Source organism: Silene latifolia, chromosome 1, assembly GCF_048544455.1.
Source record: "Silene latifolia isolate original U9 population chromosome 1, ASM4854445v1, whole genome shotgun sequence".
Lineage (NCBI taxonomy): Eukaryota > Viridiplantae > Streptophyta > Magnoliopsida > Caryophyllales > Caryophyllaceae > Silene > Silene latifolia.
The window spans coordinates 57,030,017-57,037,817 of record NC_133526.1 but is presented as its reverse complement, the minus strand read 5'-3'; the positions used below and the strand labels follow the sequence as shown (position 1 = coordinate 57,037,817).

Below are 7,801 nucleotides of genomic sequence, written 5' to 3'. Positions count from 1 at the left end.
TTTGCCCTCGATTACCGTCACACCACCCTTTTTAGGCACACATTGAGTGGGACTTACCCATTGAGAGTCGCTAATGGGGTAGATGATTCCCATTTGGAGTAGTTTGATGATCTCTTCCTTCACCACCTCCATCATTGGTGGGTTTAATCTTCTTTGTGGTTGCCGAACTGGCTTTGCTTCCCCTTCCAAACGGATCTTGTGCATGCAAACGCTTGGGCTTATCCCTTTTAGATCCGCAATGCTCCACCCAAAAGCTTCCTTGTACTTGTGCAAAACATCCACCAATCTCCTTTCTTGATCACCCTCAAGTTGGTTTGAAATTATGAGGGGTAGAGTGTTGTTTGCCCCAAGAAAGACGTACTTCAAATGGTCGGGGAGTGGTTTTAGATTTGGAGTAGGTGGCTTTATGATAGAGGGAAGTGGTCTTTCAATGGAGGCTTAAAGGGGGAGGAATTTGGATGGGTAGTCAAAAGAATAGGAAGAAAAACAAGACTTAGTGGAGCTGAGAATTGCGCAGGCTGCGCTGGGGGTCTGCGCAGGCTGCGCATGGGGCTTGCGCAGGCTGCGCCTGTGCTCGACATTTCCTCCTCAATTTCTTTCATTTCTTTTTCTTCCTTTGATTCTTCTAGTGGTTCTTCCTTTTCCAATGCCTCTATATTTTCCGGCACATCATGAGACAACAAAAACTGCAACCCTTCCTTCTCGACATTGTTAGTGAAGGCCACCTCAAGTGGTCCCTATGACTCAATTGGTAAACTCGATTTGCCAAAGGTTCAATTTTATCAAGAAAGTAGCAAAAACTCAAATCATCGGTCTTTTTCATCGTCTCATACACATTATACTTCAAAACTTTCCCTTCAAATTCCATGGTCAAAGTTCCATCATACATGTCAAGTTTGGTTATGGAGGTTCTCATAAAAGGCCTCCCTAGCAAGAGGGGTGTAGCCTTAGAGTCCGGTTCCATGTCCAAAACATAAAAATCGGCCGGGAATATGAATTTATCAACCTCTACCAACACATCTTCTACAAGACCTTTGGGGTGAATTGTAGAGCGATCCGCCAATTGGATCACAACATTGGTCTTAGACAAGGGAGGCAATTCTAAGATCTCATAAATGGAATAAGGAATGACATTAATAGAGGACCCCGAGTCTAGCATAGCTCTAGCAAAAGCTTTGCCTCCAATTGAGCACGGTATAGTTAGCATGCCCGAATCATCGCACTTTTTGGGAAGATTTTTTTGAAAATTGCCGAGTCATGCCTACTAACCGTGACTCTTTCAACTCCTTTTCTTGGCTTCCATTTAGGGGTGCAAAGTTCCTTGAGAAACTTTGCATACCTAGGAACGGGTTTAATGATAGTAAAAAGAGGGATGTTGACCTCACATTTCCTAAAAGTTTCATAAAGATCGGAGTCTTTATCAAACTTCTTGGGATTTGTGAGGGCACTTGGAAATGGTACCTCCGGTTCATATTCCTTTTCAATCTCTTTGAGTTGATCCTTAGTGTTGGTGCTTCCTTCCTTTCCTTTGTCAATGCTCAAAGGGCTCTTTTCTTTTTCCTCATTAGCTTTTGAAGATGACCCTTTCTCATGTTCAACCACAAGCTCTTCTTCAATTTGCTCTTCAATTTCAATAACCCTTTCTTGTGACTTGCCCCTTCTCTTCTTCTTGGGAGGAGATTCTAATCTCCCCTTCCTCAATGTCATAGCACTAGCATTCTCTCTAGGAGGAAATGTAGTGGAAGGGATAGAAGTGGAATTCCTTTGGTTTTGCTTGGCAAGTTCTTGAGCAATTTGTCCAAGTTGGACCTCAAGGTTGGCAACCTTGACATCACTAACACCCTTGCCGGCTTCAATCTTGTCAAACCTCTTGTTTGTTTTGACTTGCTCTTGCAAAATGTTTTTAAGCAAGTCTTGAACACTTGGTTACTTTTTAGAATTGGTGTTGTTACCTTGATTGCCAAATTGGGATGATTGACCTTGGTTTTGGTTTCTACCTTGGTTGTTGAAATTCCCATTCCTATTTCCTTGAAAATTTGAACCTTGACCTTGTCGGGAGTTTTGGTCCCTCAAGTGGTTGAATTGGCCATTCACAAAGCTTTTTGAGGTGTCACCACCCCAACCAAGTCGAGGGTTGTCACTACTCCCAACATTGTAAGTGTTGCCACTAGGATCATAGTTGTAATACCCTCCCCTGGAAGGATTCCTAGCATTGTAATTCCCATGGCCCATTGCACTTACATTTTCCACTCCAATTCCTTCTTCAATCATAATGGGGCAAGCTTCCTCCAAATGAGGACCTTGACAATAGTTGCATTCTACTTGATTCATTTGACCTCCATTTTTGTTTGGATTGTTCACAATCATATTCTTCACTAGATAAGTTAAGTCAGTCACACTTTGCTCAAGGTTTTGAGTAGATGAGGAAGAGGTTCCCATTGAAGATGTGTTCCTTGTTCCCCTTTGGCTTCTCCCATAATTCCTTGTAGTTGAGGCAAGTCTCTCAATGACTTCCTTGGCATCCAGTATGGAGAAATTCTCCAAACCTCCTCCGGTAGCGGAATTGACCATTCTTTGATCATCTTGGCCCAACCCTTCATAAAAGTTCACAAGGAGATCGTCATCACTCAACCCGTGGTATGGGCATTGAGCCACCAAATTTTTAAACCTCTCCCAATACTCATACATGGTTTCACCATTGAGGTCTTGTTCTATGGTGGTAATAGCCTTCTTTGCACGGTTGTGGCGTGAATCGGGGTAGTACTTCTCAAGGAAAGCCGCCTTCATTTCCTTCCAAGTTCTTATAGATCCCGGAGCAAGATAAAAGAGCCAATCTTTGGCCGAATACAACAAAGAAAATGGGAAGGCTCGTAGTTTGAATTGATCCTCCGTCACCCCATTCGGAATGGCACCTTCACACATCATGTAAAATTCCGAAAGGTGACGGTTTGGGTCATTCCCCGCATGGCCATGGAACTTAGGCAAGTTATGAATAAAGAAGACTTTGAGTTCGAAATTTGCATTGGCTCCTAAAGGGGGATAGGTGATACACAAGGGTTGCTCATCATAATTCCTTGCTCTTATCTCCCGGATAGTTCTCGTGTCATTCGCCATAGAGGGATACTCTACTTCAATCGGATTTACTTCAATAGGATCTTTCGAAATTTCTTCTTCTACTCGATGTTCCCTCTGTGCTCTTTGGTACCAAGGATTGGTAAATAACCACGAATATGCACCAAAAGAGTCCTCTTCAACGGGGGTTGATTCACCGTTGTATGGAGAACTATACATAAACCTTTGCACTACACACACAAGTTTGAACTTTCACTTACTTTCAAAAACAAAGAGAAGAAAAATAACTAACATGCAATTAACAATCAAGCTTTTAGCTATGTTGCGCTTCCCCGGCAACGGCGCCAAAATTTGATAGAGGAATAAACTAGGTCGTTAAATGCTAGAAATAACCTATCAAATTAACAATTTATAAACCAAACTCGACTCTAAACTATGCAATTAAGTATAGTAGTAAAGGGAAGTAAGGGTCGAACCCAAGAGAAGGGATTTAAGACTAAAAACTTGAATTTAGACTAATGGAAATGGACAAAGCACAAGACTATGCACAAACTGTGGGTATTAACAATGAACAAGCAAAGAGAGATATATATGGAGAATTGGCATGTAGAAAACAAGTAACAAAATGAAAGAGATGTGATTTTTCCTATGAAACAAGGTAACAAACACTTGGTATGCAAATAACAATTATAATGGTAAGAACTTGGTATAATCCTACAAGTTTCAACTTTTCTCAAAGCAAGACTCTTTTCTCTCCAATTTCATTTACCCAATAACAATCCTCAAGCAAATGATTACCACTATCTAAGCCAACAATGATAATCCTACTTAAACTACAAATTCTAACATTAAACCATGTAGGAATTGTAGACAAGAGCATGAAGAGCAAACCAAGAGGAAAGTAAATGGGATATCACAAAGATATGTCTAAGCCAACAAATCCAATGATATAATCAATTTCTACTCACAAAGGTTGATACTTTAAACCAAGATATTAATAATTATGAGATGCTTCAACAAGTTTTCACAAAAGCAAGGAACTTTGCAATAAACAAGCAATAGATGAACATTAAAGAGGCAAGGGTAATTACTTCTCACAACAAAACATTCATCATGTCATTAAAACTTAGAAATTGAAATAAATAAAAGAGTAGAGATTAAGGAGTCAATACAATGATAAAGATAAAAGCTTGCAATGGATTACACCAAGTAGGGAAGGATTTAGCCTTTCATAGTCTTCATAAACCCAACAACTAAGGAAAGATTACAACTTTGAATGGAAATTGTCTTCTAAATTATTACAAGATTAGAACCCTAAAAAAGAGATTAGATGAGATGATAGGATGGTAGGTGAATGTGTTAGGTCTTCAAACTCTCGGGTATATATAGGGCTTCACGAAAACCTAGAAAGATTTCCAATTAAGAAGCCCAAAGAGGAGATTAGAAAACCCGTATAGCAGAGGTGCGCAGGCTGCGCAAGAACTGTTCTTGCCTGCGCAATCGTGCGCATCTGTGCACCATGTTTACGCAGGCTGCGCACAGGCTCGCATTTTTGGACTTCTAATTCCCAAGAGCTAGACCCCTTCAAATGCCTTCATTTCTTTTAATCTTCATTCCTATTTATCCCAACTGGTTTTCGGGTTACAAGTGAGCTTCTCGTGTCTTGTCTTGAGCTTTGAAAGGTGCTCTATTGCCTCTCGGGTTCCGTGCATTAAGATCGAGTGTCCAACCGAGGTAAAGTGCACAAGTTACCACAACAAACCCAATTGTCAAATGCTAGGAAAAGCATACTAAAAGACCCATATTAAAAGACACGAGGGTGATAAAATCACCCTCTTAGACCGACACAAAACATTAATATCACTGGTTTGGAGAGGACTCCACCAAACTCTCATCCTTAGTGAGATGTCATGGGGGCATGTCCAAGGTGTTGTTGATGTTGCTCAACACCTTGAAGAAGTAGTCAAAAGCTTGTTCATTATCATGATAAAGATCTTCAATAGATCTTTGCCCTTGTTGTCCTTCATGTTGGTCTTTATCGATAGCATTACCAATGTAGGGATTGAAGATCCCTTCAAACTCATCGTCCCAAAGACCACAAACTTCATCTACTTGGTCACTAAAGATCTCTTGAGTTGATATAGACAACTCTCCCACTTTCTTGTCTTGGCCAATGAAGCCATCCTCTTCATTGCTTGACTTTGGTGAGCTTTTCAAGCTCTCTTTGTTACAATTCACTTGCTCTTCGAATGGAGCATTATCAACTTTCTTCTTCCATTGGAATTCCGACTTCTTCCTATCATCCTTCCGGCTATAATGATCAAACATAAAACATGGTTCATGCAAACGGGGAGCTCTCATGGTCTTGTCAAGATTGAAAGTTATGCTCTCATCTCCTACTTCTAGAGTGAGCTCTCCATGCTTCACATTAATCACCGCACCCACGGTGTGCAATAAAGGTCTACCTAGAATGATCGGAATATTGGAGTCTTCTTCCATGTCAACAATGAAAAAGTCCACCGGGATGAAAAATTTCCCAACTCTTACGGGAACATCTTCTCATATCCCTAATAGTGTCTTCGTCGATCTATCGGCCATTTGGAGTGTGATACTGGTGCATTTAATCTCTCCCATCCCTAACCTTTTACTTACCGAGTACGGCATAACACTCACACTAGCCCCTAGATCACATAAGGCTTTGTTGATCGTGGTGTCGCCAATGGTACACGGTATTGAGAAGCTTCCCGGATCTTAAAGTTTTGGAGGTGAACTCCCTTGAAGTATTGCACTACTCACCTTAGTGAAGGCGATAGTCTCAAGCTTCCGGATTGACTTCTTCTTCGTGAGGATGTCTTTCATGTATTTTGCATAGGCCGGCACGTGATTGATTAATTCCGTGAAAGGAATCGGGACTTCCAAATTCTTCACAATCTCCATAAATTTTCCAAGTTGGTCATCAAATTTGGGCTTGGCTTGACGACTCGTAAAAGGAAGTCTAATCACAATGGGCTCCTTCTTCTTGGCCTTGTCTTCATTTTTCTTTGAAACTTCTTCTTTTAATGGTTCTCCATCCTTGGACTTTTGCACAATTTCTTCTTTGTCACTAGCTTCCACAACTTCATCCTCAACTTGCTTCTTCGGTGCTTCATACCTTGTACCACTCCTCAAGTGAATGGCACTAACCGTTTCATATCTTGGGGGATTACTTTGAGGTGGTAATTGCCCCTTTTGTCTTTGTGAGTTTGAAGATGCTAGTTGAGTCAATTGGGTTTCCAACATTTTGGTGTGGGCTAGGATGTTGTTGATGGTGATTTCCTTTGCTTGACTATCTTTTTGCATTTGAGTGAAGAACTCTTGTTGATTCTTTTGCATTTGGAGGACCGCTTTTTGAACATCAAAACCTTGGTCATTTTGTTGATTGTATGGAGTTTGATTTTGGTAACCTTGGCTTTGGTTGTAAAAGGGTCTTTGATTTTGGTTTCTCATGGGAGGTGGGATGTATGTTGGTTGAGGGTTTTGAACATTTTGGCTTTTGTATGAGAGATTTGGGTGGAATTTGGTGTTTTCATTGTAATAATTGGAATAAGGGGTACCACTCTTGTATGCTTGAAAAGCATTTACTTGTTCATTTGTTCCCCTACATTCACTTTGGTCATGTCCCAAAGTTACACAATTCTCACATATCCCACTTGGGATTGATGAAGATGCCGTCATGGCATTAACATGATGCTTTGGTGATTTTGAGGCTTCTTCAAGCCTAGCCATAGCTTTTTCAAATTTCAAATTGATGGTATCAATGTGAGCACTAAGTTGAGCACCCAATTGAGTAATAGAGTCCACTTCATGCTTTTCTCCTCTAGTAGCCTTGCGAGGTCTACTATATTGTGAATTATGGATCGCCATTTCCTCAATCTTGTTCCAAGTTTGATTGTCATCAACTTCGGTGAACATTCCATTTGATCCCATGTTGAGAATGTTTCTTGAGTCTTCATAAAGACCGTTCCAAAATTGTTGTACCAAGAACCACTCGCTAAGTCCATGGTGAGGACATGAGCGACAAATTCTCTTGAATCTCTCCCAAGCTTCATACAAAGATTCTTCATCTCTTTGCTTAAAGCCCGTAATTTGAGCTCTTAGCATGTTAGTCTTTTCCGGTGGATAGAACTTTTTGTAGAAAGCTAGAGCCAATTTCTTCCAAGAATCAATTCTGAGAGTAGCCTTATCAAGGCCTTTCAACCATTGTTTCGCGGTGCCAATTAGAGAAAAAGGAAATAAGACCCATCGAATTTGGTCTTGAGTTACACCGGTTTGAGATATCGCATCACAATAGTCACAAAAAGTCTCCATGTGAGAGTGAGGGTCTTCACTAGGCATCCCCCCAAATTGGCTTCTTTCGACTAATTGGATAAATGCGGATTTGGGAATGAAATTTCCGGTTAAGTGTTGTGGTGTGGGAGTACCATTAGGTAGGTTCTCCTCGGTTGGTACGGAATGTGATGAAAATTTAGGCATTGTGGGTTGATTTTGTGTTGGATTTTGTGTTGGGTTCTCCTCACCTTCTCTTGCAAAAGGGTTGATGAACTCAATAGTGTTTGGTTGAATATTTACAACCTCACCAATACCTCTCAAACTTCTCCTAGCAAGTCTTCTATTGGTTATCAAAGTCCTTTCAATTTCGTGATCAAAGGGTAACAAGTTACCTTGTGATCTTCTAGACATGCAAAATATC

The 7,801-nt window shown here is 40.7% G+C and overlaps 1 non-coding gene across 1 annotated transcript; it reads left to right on the top strand.

Annotated features, from left to right (window-relative positions):
- Positions 1-7,105: 7,105 nt before the first annotated feature.
- Positions 7,106-7,212, top strand: LOC141619025 (small nucleolar RNA R71). The gene has a single exon (XR_012531570.1). It is a non-coding gene; the product is annotated as a small nucleolar RNA R71 (small nucleolar RNA).
- The last annotated feature ends 589 nt before the right edge of the window (positions 7,213-7,801 follow it).